This window comes from Rhinolophus ferrumequinum, chromosome 22 (genome assembly GCF_004115265.2).
Source record: "Rhinolophus ferrumequinum isolate MPI-CBG mRhiFer1 chromosome 22, mRhiFer1_v1.p, whole genome shotgun sequence".
NCBI classification, from domain to species: domain Eukaryota; kingdom Metazoa; phylum Chordata; class Mammalia; order Chiroptera; family Rhinolophidae; genus Rhinolophus; species Rhinolophus ferrumequinum.
This window is the reverse complement of record NC_046305.1, coordinates 50,241,302-50,257,771: the sequence shown is the minus strand read 5'-3', so window position 1 is coordinate 50,257,771 and position 16,470 is coordinate 50,241,302. Positions and strand designations below refer to the sequence as shown.

The 16,470-nt window shown below is 45.5% G+C and overlaps 5 non-coding genes across 5 annotated transcripts; 2 read left to right on the top strand and 3 right to left on the bottom strand.

Moving 5' to 3' along the window:
- Window positions 1-75: 75 nt before the first annotated feature.
- On the bottom strand, window positions 76-147 carry TRNAH-GUG (transfer RNA histidin (anticodon GUG)). Its single transcript has one exon. It is a non-coding gene; the product is annotated as a tRNA-His (tRNA).
- A 550-nt stretch (window positions 148-697) lies between these two features.
- TRNAN-GUU (transfer RNA asparagine (anticodon GUU)) lies at window positions 698-771 on the top strand. The gene has a single exon. It is a non-coding gene; the product is annotated as a tRNA-Asn (tRNA).
- A 2,162-nt stretch (window positions 772-2,933) lies between these two features.
- TRNAV-CAC (transfer RNA valine (anticodon CAC)) lies at window positions 2,934-3,006 on the bottom strand. The gene has a single exon. It is a non-coding gene; the product is annotated as a tRNA-Val (tRNA).
- An 11,446-nt stretch (window positions 3,007-14,452) lies between these two features.
- Window positions 14,453-14,616, bottom strand: LOC117015474 (U1 spliceosomal RNA). The gene has a single exon (XR_004421716.1). It is a non-coding gene; the product is annotated as a U1 spliceosomal RNA (small nuclear RNA).
- Window positions 14,617-15,351: 735 nt separating this feature from the next.
- On the top strand, window positions 15,352-15,515 carry LOC117015516 (U1 spliceosomal RNA). Its single transcript, XR_004421748.1, has one exon. It is a non-coding gene; the product is annotated as a U1 spliceosomal RNA (small nuclear RNA).
- The last annotated feature ends 955 nt before the right edge of the window (window positions 15,516-16,470 follow it).

The window sequence follows — 16,470 nt, the reverse complement described above, 5'->3', positions numbered from 1 at the left end:
ATAAGGAAAGGAGCAGCCTGGGCGGGTTCGAACTCGTGTAAAAGGGAAACCAGCGCCAGGTGCGACAGGCGACACTGCCGTGACTCGGATTCGAACCGAGGTTGCTGCGGCCACAACGCAGAGTACTAACCACTATACGATCACGGCGCGCCGCAGCCTCGGCGACCGCGCCCGGCCTCGCTCTGTGACTTGACGTAAAACCACTCGAATCACCGCGCTGCCTGGTTCTCGGACAACGGCCGGTGCTCGTATGCTTGTCTCTTCCGTGCCCGCTCTCCGTTTCCCCCTCCCTTCCTGTCAATTCTGACCGGTGATGATAACACAGAACACCCCAGACGGTCGGGTGCAGCCGGAGCAAACGGGAAGAGCCATCACGGGAGCCCACGGGCCGTTCAGCTTCCTTCCGGCCCCACTCGGCTCAGGCCCCGGGGGGCCGCGGACACCGGCGTCTGCCGGGGTCCTGGCACTGAGGCGGGGGTGGAGCAAGGCCCGGCGAGGCCTTTCGGTTGCCCCTCTGCCTTCTGAATCGCCCAAAGCACGGGTTTCAAACGCGACCAACATGCAGCGTGGACTCCCACCTGTCGGGTTTTCCCAGGCTTTGGAGCCGGGGGCACGGCCGTCGGGCAACAGGCGAGTGGCTCCGCCTGGCAGTGACTGGGCGCTTGCTCTCTGCTGGCTTGAGGGTGCGGTCGTCGTGGTCTCTGTGGCGCAATCGGTTAGCGCGTTCGGCTGTTAACCGAAAGGTTGGTGGTTCGAGCCCACCCAGGGACGCGTGTGTAACTTTTGGAAGTAGAGCCGCTGCGGGTCTTTCTCTTCTGCACATCCTCTCTCGTAAAGGCGGACAGAGGCCTCCTCCACCACCCCTACCCTCCTGTCTTCTGTTGTCCACTGTGCGCAACAGACAGGATCCTCACAGAAAGATCTCGGGCGGGAATCCGGAAGTCTTCATTTGTACTAGTGTTTACTGAACCCTTTCCATATACTTTTCAAGTTTAGCTGGTTCTGCCATTTTAAGGTTACCAAGCGTGCTGTAGCCATCATTGTTGCACACACGTCTTTGGGCAATCGTACGGCGATTTCTGTAGGGTAGAGTGCCGGAAGAGCAATTGCTCTATCGAGGCTTTTACTAGATTGCCAACGAGGTTTCCATAGGATTCCATCGGTTTCCGTTTCCTTTGTTATGTCAGCGACCGCTTTGGGCTTTATAGGATACAGCTGTAACTTACCACGGCCCGCCTTCAAGTGACGTCGCGCCTCTTCGCATCTCTCCCCTGCCTGCCGTTATGCTGTTGTCGTCATGCTTTGTAGTAGTACTTTACTTGTGTTATAAACCCCACAACCCATCGTTATTACCGACTGTGTTTTCGTCTGTGCCCTGTTTTTAAAGAGATTTCATTAATAAGGGAAACATCTTCTAGAGTTTCCTATGCAGATACCACTTCTGTCGTCCTTCGTTCCTTCGTGTCCACCCAGATTTCCATCTGGTATCAGTGTCCTTACTGGAGGACTCTACCATTCCTTGTAGGGTGGGGTCCGCAGGTGATGAAGTCTTTCCTTGTGCCTCTGTAAATGTTATCATTCACCTTCATTCTTGAAAGACTTTTTTTGGGGGGTGGGGTGCGGGGAGGCATAGAATTCCTCTTTGACTCCCCCCCCCCTTCAGTCCTCTGAAGGTGTTGCCCCACTTCTCACTTGCGGTGCTTCTGATGAGAAATCTGTCCTGATCTTTATTTTTGTTATCTGAATGTGCCATGTCTCTTTCCCCTGTCTGTTTGGAGATTTTTTTTTTTCTTTTTCAATGTATTTGAGCAACTTCATTACGAGCTGACTAGATGCGGTTTCCTTCATGTTTCTTGGGCTCCGTTCATTGCATTCATTTGGCTCCTTGGATCAGTGAGTTTATCATTTTTGTCAGGATGGGACATTTTTCTGTCATGCTTTCCTCAAAAATTGTCTCTTCTCCCCGTCTTTTCAGGGACTCCTGTTACTCGTATATTAGGCCTCTTAATGTTGTTCCACCATTCACTGATGCTATGTTCATTTCAAAAAAAAAATTTTTAGGACTGTGAGTTTCATTTTGGATATTTTCAGTTGTTCACGGCTTTATGTTCCCTATCTTTCCCCTGCAATTTCTAACCTGTGGTTAATGCCACCTGGTGAATTTATTTTCAGATATTATTGTTTCCATCTCTAAAGTTGGATTCCAGCCCTTTGTATATGTTCCAAGTTTCTAGTTAACTCTTTGGACATATGTAACACAATCATAAGTTTTAAAATTCCCTGCTATCTTTGACATCATTCCACTTCTGGATCGGTTTTGATTGATTGATTATTGCCTTCATTATGGGCCCTGTTTCCGTGCCTCTGCATGGCTGACATTCTTTGCCTTGATGGCAGACATTGTCAAAATTTACTGTCTTGGGTACTGGCTATTTCGGTAGTCCTATAAATCTTTAGTTTTGTCCTAGAGTCCAGTCAAATGACTTGTGAAACCTTTGATCCCTTTGGAGCTTGCTTTTACGTTTTGTTTTTTGCTTGTTTTGTTTTGTTCTTAGGTAGGTCAGCCTAGAGCTGATTATTTCCACGACTGAGATAAGACCTTCCTGAGTGTTGTTCCCAATGGCCCATATATTATGAGTAGTCCAGTCCAGCTGGTAGGAGTGAATATGACTTCCTGTGTGATCTCAGCCTGTGGAGAAGATGTGGGAGATAGATCATGATCATTGTCATGGGAGATTCTGGATCTAAAGGTAACCTGAAGTGGGCCTGGTCTTTAATGTGACTCAAAGGAGAAAACCGAGTGCTGCCTCGTTGTGGTGAGTAGTCTTTCATGTAACATTAGAACTCCAGCCATGGTTTTTCCGAATAGAAAAATGCGGCGTGACACACTCCCCTTTTTGGTTCCAACAATAAATTTCGCGAAAATAAGAGGCTGTTTCCGCCCGGTTTCGAACCGGGGACCTTTCGCGTGTGAGGCGAACGTGATAACCACTACACTACGGAAACAAGGCTTGTGGGCCACTATAACGCTGTATCCATGAAAACTTCAGGACTTGTCACAACTACCGTATTCTGGCCAATCTTTTTGAAATGAAAAATGCTCCAAGTATCATTGATCCCCCAGACCAGAAGACGGGGGCTTCCGAGAGGCCCTTGCTTGGGGTTCCGCGCCTACCCCCGAAGCAAGGACCCTGGGGACCTCTCAGTTTGGCTTTGGGATCCCGCATCGAACGTGGGTTTCCATTCCTGAACTCATCCCGGTGGTGGAGGGCACAAATCGCCCCCACTGATGCCTCGGCTCCCAGCAGCTGCAGGAGCCGGCAGGTTGGGTGTGTCTGAGTCCCAGGCGCACCCGCGCCGCCTAGCAGTGTGGACACTGCCCCTCTCTGGCTGGGGACACACGCCGCCGGGGCCCTTTTCACAGCGCCGGCGGTCAGTGCTCTTGGCTCTTAACCGTCGGCCGGTGCCTGGAATCTACCCAGGAACCGGAGGTCCCGCTCTCCCCGCCCTCCCTCTCCTCTGCTCCGACCTGCGCGCTCTTTCCACAGAAGCCCTTGCGCCTCTGTGCTTCTCCCGAGTCCTCTTGACAACAGTGTGTGTGGGGGGGGCGGGGGTCTATTTGGTATACTTTGGGTAAAACGGACCCCTCCGGTTCCTTCATGGGCTGCTTGCTCTAAAGCCATTGAATGAGGCCTGTGGCCATGACCATCTAACAGGTCCCATAAAATCTAGGGCAGGGAATGGAGGCATGGAGAGCAAGCACAAGAAACCGTTTTAAATGGCGCAGAGCTAAAGAGTGGCATAGCCCTGACTGGGCAGGGGGGCATCACCTGACACTCCTCATTTCATAGGCACCTATTCCTACCTGGAATTTCTGAGTCTGAGACGTGAGTGCGCTGCCCTGGAGTAACCCTCTTTGGCTCTGCTGCCAGACCTGAATAGGCTAGTGGTGACACTTGATGTGACCACAGCCACCTTCATCGATGCAATTAAGAATTTAAAACAAGGTGAAGACAAAAGCCCTAGAAAAACAGATTTTTTAAGTTGTTCCCTCTTTTTTAAAAAAAAAAAAAAGGCACTACTCAAAGTGGCCCATGCAGGGATCAAATGGGCAACCTTGGTGTTAGCAAGGCTCTCTAACCAACTGAGCTATCTCGCCACTCTTAAGTTGGTCTCTCTCTTCCCTCTGTCTGAATGCATGTATTACTGTGTGATATTGATTGGATTGTACTTTAGCACAACCACTTTCCTAATATTTGGCAGTTTCTTTTTATATTCTTAAAGTTATACCTTCCCTGTTACCTGGTAATATTACTTCTATTTACTTCCCATGAAAAATGAATGCGTACATCAAAAAAAGGAGGTTCTACAAAAACATTTATAACAATGCCATTTGTAGTAGGCAAAAACTGGATAAAACTCAAAGTACATCAACAGGAGAAGTGATATACAAACTATTGTATATTCACATAATGGATCAATACTCCCTCGTTAAAACAACCAACTATAGATCAGACAATAATATGGATAATTCCCCTCAAACAGAATGTTCAGCAAAAGATACCTAACAATAAATATTTTTGCATTATACTAAATGAAATAAGTCAATCGGAGAAAGACAAATACCATACGATCTCACTTATAGGTGGAATCTAAAGAACTAAATAAATGAGCAAAGTAAACAAACAGTCTCAGAGACACAGAAGAAAAACTGATGGCATAAATTTTCAGTTATTTAATTAGGGATTAGACAGCACAGAGTGGTAAGTAAGTACAATATTGCCACGGGGATATGAAAGACAGTTTGGGGAATATAATCAATAATATTGTAAAGATTTTGTAGGTGTCAGCTGGGCGCTTGTCTTATTAGGGAGACCTCTTCATGGACGGTGTAGATGCTTGACCACTGCACTGTACACCTGAAGCTGAAGCTGAATAATATTGTATGTCAGCTATAATTTAATATATATATAGTCACGGGATATGGAGTATAGTATAGGGAATAGAGTCAATGGAATTGTAATAGATATATATGATGTCAGAGGGGCAATAGATTGGAGGTGGTGGGTTATCACTTTGTGAGGGATGAAATGTCTAACTATTGCATTGTTTGGTACACCTGAAACTAATAAAAAAAAGAATTATTTTTGAACACTTAAAACATATCTATTTTAATGTACCTGTCTGATAGTCCTATGTGATTCCATGTCCGGGAAGTATCAGAACAAAAGAGTGATTCCCTTTTGGAGATATTTTGACGGGAAACTTCCTGAGTTGATAGAAATGTTCTATACACCCATGTGATACTTACAAAGATTTATACATTTATCACGTTTCACTGTATACTTTTTATATTTATATTTTTGACATAAAAAATAAGGTGAGTTATTTTTAAAACTAGAGAATTCTCAAAAAGAACAATTGTTTTAGGTTTTGGTTTTACTCTGAGATATATACATATATATATCTGTAAAATCTGTGCAAAAGACTTTGATATAAATTAGAACTTTTTACATTTCCTAGGCAATGCTAGGACTCTGGGACATCTTAATTCCACTTACTCTCCTCCTGATTTTTGAGCTATTGACACTGATTTTATTTCAACATATATGTATTTAAAATCACATAGGCATTATTCTTATTGTTCAGAGGGTAATATTTGTTTGCTCATATTTGACCTATCCATTGCTCTTCATTCCTTCCTTCCTTTTCCACATTTTCCTTAGGATCATTTATTAATAACTTCTGCCTGAAGAGTGGCCTTTTGCATTTCCTTTGGTTAGGGCCTGCTGCTTACCAGGTAAGACTTTCACTTCACTTTCCCTTGACAGGTACTACTAGGTCATGGATTAGGAGCCCCTCGTGGGCTGGAATTACACTACGGTAGCCCTTTTAAATGTCTTCTTTTTCATTGTTTTTGCTGAGAATTCAGCTCCCAATCTCTGGACGATGTAATGGAAATTTCCCCCTCTGGGTGTTGCCATGATGTTTTTCATTTGTCTTTGTTGTTCCGCAGTTTTGGGTGTGGTTTTCTTGTCCTTTACCTGCTTGAAGTTCATAGATCTCCTTGCACATGTGGTTTGATAGATCATCATGTTTTCTCCTTAATGGCCCATACTATCTTCCAATATTGTTTCTGTCCCATTTTCTGGCTTCTCCAACCTCTGAGACTTGAATTACATGTATATAGGCCTTTATGACATGACCTATATCTTTTTTATACTCTTGTCTTAATTTTTTCTTCCTTTTAGCCCTCTCTTCTTTAGTCTGGAGAGTTTCTTTCTACTTACATATTTCAGGTTAATAATCTCTCTTCAAGTGGGTCCAAACTGCTATTAAACTGATCTACTGACATTGTAAAATGATAACCAGTATATATTTTATCTCCATAATTTCCATTTGCTTTTTAAAATAGATTCAATTCCTCTGGTGAAAATTTTTATCTTGGCATCTACTTTCTGAACAGCTAAAACATATCATTTTAAGTTCCTGTCAAACAATTTTAATATTGCAACCCCCTGTGTGTCAGTTTCTACGGTTTGCTTTTTGCCTCTTGCTTCTGTTCCTTTATGGTACTAGAATATTGTGACTGAATGATGAACCCGTTGTGTGAAAATTAATGGCTAGTTTGGATGATTTCCTTCTCTGAAGATTCTTCGCCTTCTCCCCGAGGGGGGGGGGCGCGGGGAGGGCAGCAGCGCAGGTCAGCTCAATCCAATCCTTGACTGAGCTGATTTGCAGATGGTTGGCACTCCTGGGAAGTCTCAGTCTACACTGAGTTTGCTCTTGCTGCTGTGCTACAGATCTCTAGGGCTCCCACCTGAGACCTTGGGGTATTTCCTAGCACCCCTTCTCCTTGATAATGAATTCTGAACTTCAATTTATATCTCCTTAGCACCATGATAAGGAAAAATTCCTTATCATGCTGAAAATTCCACTCTCAGCCACACTCTGCCTGTCTTCATAGCCTCTTATGTGCACATACCGTGTTTCCCCGAAAATAAGACCTAGCCAGACAATCAGCTCTAATGCGTCTTTTGGAGCAAAAATTTATTTAAAACCCAGTATATTATATTATATTATACCTGGTATTATGTTATGTTATGTTATATTACATTAGATTACATTATATTATATTATATTATATTATCATATAAGACTGGGTCTTATATAAATGTTTGCTCCAAAAGATGGATTAGAGCTGATTGTCCGGCAAGGTCTTATTTTCAGGGAAACACGGTAGCTTAACTTGTCAATGTGTGTAGGGGAAATCTTGCACCAAGCATCCAGCTCACCTGTTAACCCACTCCAAGTCCTGGCTCCTCAAGTCTGAACCCCTGAACAGCTCCACCTGTCTTTCTTCTTTTCCATCCAGAAGCATGAGATTACTTCAAGTGTTGCTGTTTTCTCTGACTCTTAGCAGCTGCCCTCTCCCCAGCTTCTCCATCTCTTGTTCTTTGCCAAGAACTGGCAAATGTCCTGAAGGGGGAAAAGGCAGAGAGTTACTTTAATTCTAATGAGCCCTTATCTGAAGCTGGTACTGTTTGTCTTAGCTACATTGGCAATTCTCCAAAGACTTCAACAGAATTCCTTTAAACCAGACTTTACTTACTTATTTTCAGGGTGAATACTGGTTTGGTACAGATATTCCATCATAACTGAAAGAGAAAACCTACAAATTCCAGGTAAATTAAATTTTCCTACTTTGATTTCTTAAGAACAACAAAAAAGAAGGGGTCATTGGTACATACTTTGACTTTCCTTATAATACTTGGTTAAGTCGGACTGGATATTAAAGGCTCTTGCTAGACTTGTGTGCAAAAGTTTGTCTACCATGAGCTAAGCAATCGTCACACCTGTCCCAGGTCCAAGGATTTGATGAAGTTGGGTTCAGTCCCCTCATGCATTGTCTACACCTCAGTTAGATCACCATCAAACCTTTCAAGTAACCAGTTTTTCAGATCTGGCGACTAATATGGGGGAGAAGAGGCCAACCAAACCATTTAACACTCCTCGTTTATTCTGGGGAATGTTGAAAGTCAACAGTGGTGCAGTTAGACGTGGAAACAAAAGACATAATGAGAACAACAGCTTCCTTAGAGCTTTACTGTGTGACCAGCATGGTTCCTCAGTGCTTTAGCCTGTAATCAGTTATTTAGTCCATGTAACAATCCTGAGGTAGTGTGGCCATTACCAGCCCTCGCTGCAGATGAGAACACTGTGGCACTAAAAGGCAGCTAACCTGTCCAAGGGTCCCACCCCTGTGATGGTGAGAGCCAGCACTCGGACCCAAGCAGTTTGCCCTTGCTCTTAGCCATCATACTACCTGAGAAGACTTCACTGAGATTTGCATCCCCTCCTTCTTGCTCAAGCTCCAAGATTTTGAAAAGAAGAAGATTAAAAGTAAGGCTTACAAAACACTCAGAACTAATTAATGAAATAAAGAAGAAAAGGAGGAAGGGCAAACAACCATTTAGTCTTCCCCAGAAACAGACTCCATGGCTCCAGGGATGATGCAATCATATCTCCCATCCAGAAGTGTTTATAAGCCTTGATTATTCTTTTTTAATTTAAATTTTTTTGTTGGGATATAATTGACATATAACATTATATTGGTTTCAGGTGTACACCATAATGGTTCGATATTTGTACATCTTACAAAATGATCACCACAATACGTCTATTTAACATCTAGACACATACATTTTTGTTTTTATTCTGGGGAATGTTTAAAGTCAGAATGTTGTAATGAGAACGTTAAGATCTACTCTTTCAGTAACTTTAAAATATACAATACAGTATTATTAATTACATGGCTTTGCTGTACAGTACACCCCCAGGGCTTATAAGTGGAAGTTTCTACCTTTTGATCCCCTTTACCCACTTTGACATCTACCCCCACCTCACGCCTTTGGCGACAATGAATCCACCAATTCAAGGAATAGGAAATAGGTGTGGGAGAATGCATTCCCTGAGAAACATCCTTCCCCTCCTGCCTCGTCCCACTTTTCTTCCTACTAGAGGATGTTTCGAGATGTGCATGTTTTCTTTGGACCTGAGCTTGTCTGCAGTACCGGCAGGGTCTGTGCCCACCTCTGTGCGCCGTTCCCGAGGTGGCCACGAGGGGCCGACGTGCTCCTTCCCGAGAACCACCGCCTTTTTCTTGGTTGAATAAGGATTTCAGCCGAATTATTATACATTCCCCCAAACTTTGTCGGTCAAATGTGAGTGGTGCTAGAACGGAGGTGCCTTAAATTTAGTCACCACCGCCTCGGGGTCGTTCTGGATCATCCTAAGGCCTGCGCCGCCCAGACGTCGAGGAGGTGGCTGTGGACGCTCCGCAGCCCCACGTTGGAGCCGTCTCACTCAGTGTCCTCACGACCCGCAAGTCTCCTCTCCTGACCAGACCAGAGAGAAACGCATCCGTGCATCCGTGCTTCTTGCGTTGATGGAAAAATATACCCTGATCTTCCTCTGAGACTGTGGAAACCCATTAGAATGTTCTGCTGGCATTCATTACATGCAAGGGGCGGAGGAGGGCAGAGCAGCGATAGGAAGGAAAGATGGTGAGGTGACAGGGGCTGGGGCAAAGGGATGAGGAGAAAGAGAGCAAGAAAGGAAAGGAGATGAGATAGAGGTGGAGCAATAGAATGGGAGGCGGAGGGACAGGGAAGAGGAGGAGGAGGAAGAGTGACATCCCCAGGGTACTTCAGTTCACGGGCCCCATCACAACAGCTCCCACCACCACCACATCCCCACCTCTGACCTTGGGCTCCCAGACCCGACAGGCCCCTCGAGGGCAGTCTCCCCATTAATCGCAGTTCTCACCTCATTTTATTCTCTCCCTGACCCTTGTCAGAGCCCCGTTCTCCGACTTTCCTGGCCATTCTGTGACCTTGCAACACCCTTCCAAGAGATTTATTTTCTTCTTAAATGAACCAGAGTCCATTTCTGTTCCTTGCAGTCATAAACCTTGACTGATCTTAAAGTTCTTTTGGAGAAGATCTTTGTGGTTTGTTACTGCTCCACTTCTTGGTTTTCCAGAAGGAAATTTCGTCTTCTGCAAGTTGGAGAAAACGTTCCTCTCCATAACAAGAGTAGCCTCTGTGCCTCCTTCCTCCTTGATTCAACCTTCATCTAGTCTCTAGGAACAAAATACCTCTTCCAGTAATACCGGGTATCTTTCTGACTGTTTTTCACTCAGCAGATTTTTCTTCTTTTAATGCTAATTTTTCTGTTCTGTGTACTAGGTAAGGGAAGAAATGGCTTTGGGATAAAATAAGTAAAGGTGAAATGAAATACACAGATTATTATTTTGAGATATAATGTAGATTTATATCTATGATACATGTAACTATTTAGATTGGTGTATTTTGTGTACATAAGTATTATATACACTGTGAGACAGCTTAGGTACACATACCCTATGGCCCAGCAGTGAATTCCATGAGTACCTTATTATATGTTCATTTTAAAAAAACAAACATGCAATTTCCAGGTCATGATATATTGAGAAATTGAAATGGAATTAACTAGGCCAAGCTCTCAGAAAACAATCTGTGGCTGTATAAATGTTGATGGTATGTAGTTGGTTTTGAGTCACTACAGGTGAGTATGGCCTGGTTTGTCTGAGTGTTTTATATGAATGTTAAATGGTTGATTAAATTGTATTGTAAATTTAACAAATGTACATTTGTCATAAGAAAAACTTACAACAATTAAAAAACGCCAGACGTGTATGAAGAAGAACTCTGCCTCCTAATCATTCTCCACTGCTGACACACCTTTATATATCATACGTAGGCTGTTATGGTGGCTTTAGAGTATGATGGGTGTTATGTGGCCAAGGGACCCAAGAAGTCCCACGTCCTGCTCTGGGACAATCATCTGCCCTCTCTGGGCAGTGGGAAAAGTCTGAAAGCAACGAAAAGGAAAATAACATTATAATTTTCAGAAATTTCACCTCAGGACAGGAAACTGATAAACTGAGGCAGAATATGTGATTTATGGTGGAGGCTTAAGGGGCTCTTCACTGGCCCTAAGCAGAGAGTGAATTTTACGTCATTTCCTGAAGTGCAAGTGAAATGACAGAAGTCAAAGGAGAGAGGCAGAGGAAAAGCAAGTTGATAATCACCCAGGCAGGTCAACAGTACTTAAGTCTTGTCTAATCAGTAGAAGCAATGCCTTGGAATTGTCAGTAGAAACTATGGGTGCTAAACACAGTAACTGCTTATACATGTCTGGTGAGTAAACAAAGGGCCCCTGGCAACGGTTGTAGAGTATAATGATGAGCGTTCTGGACTCTGAGCCCAGCGATCCGAGTTCAAATCTCGGTGGGGCCTTTCCCGTTAGTTAAAATAAGGACTACCTTTTACTTCTCAAAGAGGGCCTGTCTTCCCGCCCCCGCGTCCACCCTCGGGTCCTCTTTTGGTCCCGGGAAGGACGCCCCGCGGGACATACGCTGCTCCAGGCCCCGTGTCCTTCTGCTCCCGCCGTCGACTGCGCTCTTGCCTCCTGCTCAGGAGCTGAGTCCCGGACACCCGGTCCTCAGAGTGACGCGGTCCATACGGACATGGCAGGGAAAGCCGGTGACCGAGCCTGTGGGGCTTCGTGTAGCTCCGCCCGCTGCTGGGCAACGGAGGCTCCGGCCTAGCGACCGAGCTAGTGCCAGCCTGTCAGGGTCACCCTCAGGCGTCGGGGATAAAAGGCAGGGGCTGCGTCCACTGAGTTCTGGCCCACGAGGGGTCTGCACACAGCACGTTGTTTATTGCGCAGATTGTCTCTTTATGAATAAATGGGAAGCTTGAGACACTGTGACCTGGCAGTGCTGTCATTGGTGACTCTAAGTTTGGGAGTCCAGGGTTCGAGACCTAAATTGGAAGTACTGTAATTTACTTAAATGACCTATTTTGTTCTGAATTTTAACTTATTTTATTCTAATTTATTCAGATTTTATTCAGACTTTCTAGCCCTTAGCCTCCATTGGACAGTAAAGCCACGATCACACTAAACTTGAGATTGCCTGACTCCAGGCAATCTCATCTTTGGTCCCCAGCTTGGGGACTATTAGAAACAAAGCTGCTATGAAGTCCCTTTTGTGAACATGTTTTATAAATTCTATTTTTAATTCTTTAATACTAACTTATTTTGTGAATGGATGTTCCATTGACAATACAAAACTCATTTAAATGTTACAAAAGCCTGAAGCAGAAATCTACACTTTTTTTGGTTATATTTCATAATGTAAACAATAATATAAATGGAACCGGAGCTGTCTTACCAGAACCATCTTGTACATCTTATGTCTCAAATCTTTAGAATGTTAAAACAGCAAAATAACCTCTGGGCTGGGCCTAAAGCAACCTTGTGCCTTGCAAAAGAACTGTTCACAAAGAACAAGAAAGCAGATATATTATGATTACTGGAGTGATGACTACTGAACTGAAAGTTTAAAACTTTGTTTAGAATTAACATCACTATATTATGTATGTATGTATTATGTATGTATGTATGTATGTATGTATCTGCATCAATAGAAATTTCTTCCTTCTATTGATGTAATTGTTCCCTTTTGTTTCTCATAAATACCATTGCCTTTGTCTCCTAATTGGAACATTGTTTGGGCTTCTGCCTGACTCAATGATTCCTGAAGAGCTATTTGTATTGATCTCAAATAAATGCTTGTTTGCCTCTGACTTTGAAAGGTCTTTTTATCTTTAGGTTAACAATAATTAAAGGAAAAAAGCTTATTTTGGATAGTTTCCTATCAGCACATACTTAATATAAGCCGTACACTATGCTAGGTGTATTATTAGATTATCTCAGATAACCTATGCAACTTTATGAAGTACTTAATATTGTTATTTTCATATGAGATTTGCAAGACTGAGCCCTAACATTAAGGACCTGGCCCAAGGTCAAACAGTAGACAAGTGGTGGAGCCAGGACTTGAAAGGAGGCCTCCCAGAAGTTGTGCTCCTAACCACAAACCCAACCTAATGTCTCTGTAATAACCTCAGGATGTCTCACAGGCCTGGAAACCAATATCCAACCAGTACTGGTCTGCAACTTTTGGTAAGAAACTCCTCCATCAGGCATCCGAAACATAGTGCAGACAGCCCCAGGACTGAGGAAATCCTTAAAAATCCTAAAAATCCAGTGTTCTCAGCAGTAAGGCACTGAATGTTGACTTCTCCGTTCAGATTTTTACATATTACATGAACAAGGAAACCTCCCCCTTCTGGGAGTTCATGCTCTTCATCACACTGGATCAGTCCGTAGGACATACAGTTTTCTACTGGCAATGTCCTGAATACTCGATCGGCTTCCTATGTGTCTTAGTTGGTTTTCTTTGGACTTACCCTTATGTGCCACCCCTTCCACATCCTGGCGCCCACTCCCAGACCCGCGGGGGTCTCAGCAGTTTCTGGGGCTGAGCGGACCTAGGGGGTGCCGTCTGCAAAATAGCCACGAGGGGTCGCGATAGTCCTTCCTGCGTTCCTGCTTTTCTGTTTGGACAGATTCTATTTGCCAGGACATAGTGGATCAGAAGTGAGGTTAAGAGAACACACCCCGGGAAATGCCCACAACTGCCAACACTGGACCTGGGGTTTTCTTCTAAACTAGCTCAATATTCCCACATTTTCAGATAGGAAAAAGCTAGTTATTTCTGACAGTAAAAAGAAAGGTGTTATTAAAATTTCTACTGCCATTAAGAAGGGATATTAAGGAAACTTCCTAATTTTGCCAGGCTACTGATGCACGTCAGGTGCAATTTGGAGTCTGAGAGCGCGCTACTGTTTCCTGCCTATGAAACTCATACGGAGGACCTTAGAGAAGAGGTGCGGGGAGAGGAAACTGGAGCGACAAGCATGAAAAGGTTGCTTTGTGGTTGGAAGGATGGGTGGGCTGGTGTCCAGGGAACTGGCTAGCAATGGTGGTAAGGGTTCGTGGAAGAAAGACATCAAGCAAGGCGGCTGACACTCAAGGAAAAAGTCTGAGAAAAGATTAGTGAGAAAGACCGCCCAATTGCAGCCTCTGGACAAGGTAGGCAGGTGAGCATCTGGTCTGGCTCCTCGCAGGACTTCCTGTCACACGTTTCTGGGAGTGTCGCAGGGAATTCTGTCAAGACTCACATCTGACTGCGACTCTGAGCCGCTTGGCCCACGTGTGCAGCATCTCCCAGGCACCTAGATAGAGCTGCTGTCTACTGCACAAGATGTACGTGGTGTGTTTCCGCGTGAACTTTCGTGGGCCCAATGGCCCTCTGCATGCTCTCATGGAGTTTCCCGTGTGTAGAAGCAATGTGACTTGCGCCGTGCGGACAAATCTCGGGTATTACCTCAGACGAAACAATGCAAGAATACTCTGTGAAAACTTCCCAAACACGATTAACAAAACAGAGCAGTAAACACTTGCCATGTAGCGAATCTGTCTTTTCAAACCTCAAGATCAGGGGAGAGCGCGAACGCAGTCCCCCACTACCACAAATTATGCAGTCGAGTTTCCCACATTTGGGGAAATCGCAGGGGTCAGCACATCCGGAGTGCAATGGATAAGCCTCGCCCTGGGAAAACCACCTTCGTGATCATGGTATCTCCCCTGCCAGGTAAGTATGAGTTGGATACCTTCTGCCCCACCACAGCCTCATACCCTTACACTGTTCACGCACGGTCACTTTGCTCCCCGCACCCCGGAGCCTCCCTAGCCCTTCCGCACAGCTAGGACACGCACTTTCAAGGAACAGTCCGGGACTCGCTCCCACAGCACGGGAGATCGTGCCGTGTTCAAGCAGCAGATGCCGAAACAGCAGCCCCTGCGCTGCTACATCTACATAGGGCACTCCCTACCCGTGGCGTCACCGGAATAGCCTTGCCTTTCAGCCCACGTCCCGCCCTTGATCGCTGCTCTCTTCTCTAACACCAGCCACCAGGCCACCTGGCCAAGCAGTTTCAAGAAAGACATCGGCTTCAACAGTCTCGGACAAAATCGTGCACAGGACAAAAAGGAAAAGAAGCCCGAGCAGAGAGGGTGGGAGGGAAGGTGGGAGAGGCCGACGTCACTTCCCCCACCGGCCAGCCGAGGGCCACGAGCATGGACTATTCCGGTGACGCCACGGGTAGGGAGTGCCCTATGTAGATGTAGCAGCGCAGGGGCTGCTGTTTCGGCATCTGCTGCTTGAACACGGCACGATCTCCCGTGCTGTGGGAGCGAGTCCCGGACTGTTCCTTGAAAGTGCGTGTCCTAGCTGTGCGGAAGGGCTAGGGAGGCTCCGGGGTGCGGGGAGCAAAGTGACCGTGCGTGAACAGTGTAAGGGTATGAGGCTGTGGTGGGGCAGAAGGTGTCCAACTCATACTTACCTGGCAGGGGAGATACCATGATCACGAAGGTGGTTTTCCCAGGGCGAGGCTTATCCATTGCACTCCGGATGTGCTGACCCCTGCGATTTCCCCAAATGTGGGAAACTCGACTGCATAATTTGTGGTAGTGGGGGACTGCGTTCGCGCTCTCCCCTGATCTTGAGGTTTGAAAAGACAGATTCGCTACATGGCAAGTGTTTACTGCTCTGTTTTGTTAATCGTGTTTGGGAAGTTTTCACAGAGTATTCTTGCATTGTTTCGTCTGAGGTAATACCCGAGATTTGTCCGCACGGCGCAAGTCACATTGCTTCTACACACGGGAAACTCCATGAGAGCATGCAGAGGGCCATTGGGCCCACGAAAGTTCACGCGGAAACACACCACGTACATCTTGTGCAGTAGACAGCAGCTCTATCTAGGTGCCTGGGAGATGCTGCACACGTGGGCCAAGCGGCTCAGAGTCGCAGTCAGATGTGAGTCTTGACAGAATTCCCTGCGACACTCCCAGAAACGTGTGACAGGAAGTCCTGCGAGGAGCCAGACCAGATGCTCACCTGCCTACCTTGTCCAGAGGCTGCAATTGGGCGGTCTTTCTCACTAATCTTTTCTCAGACTTTTTCCTTGAGTGTCAGCCGCCTTGCTTGATGTCTTTCTTCCACGAACCCTTACCACCATTGCTAGCCAGTTCCCTGGACACCAGCCCACCCATCCTTCCCACCCCCAAGGCAAACCTCCTCATGCTTTTTCAGTTTTCTCTCCCTGCACTTCTCTCAGGCCCTCTCTTGACTTTCATAGAAAACAGTGGCGCTCATCCTCGGAATAAGGCTTTTAATAATATAGAACATTGAAAGTTACAAGATAAATTCATTAATTTCAAATCCGGAGGCTACCACAGTCTGATGGCAGGGAGAATGAGGTAGCTAGTACTCAAACTGGGTGGCTGAGCTTATCCCAACCCACCTTGCAGGCCTGTACCCCAGCGGACCCTAGAGTTGACGTGGACAAAAACAAGAAACCCTGGGTTCTGCCAGTCTCAAAGAAATTGAAACTACTGGACATTATTATTCTTTACTATCCAAACAGAAAAAGTAGTGGTCCGTGGGCCAGCTCC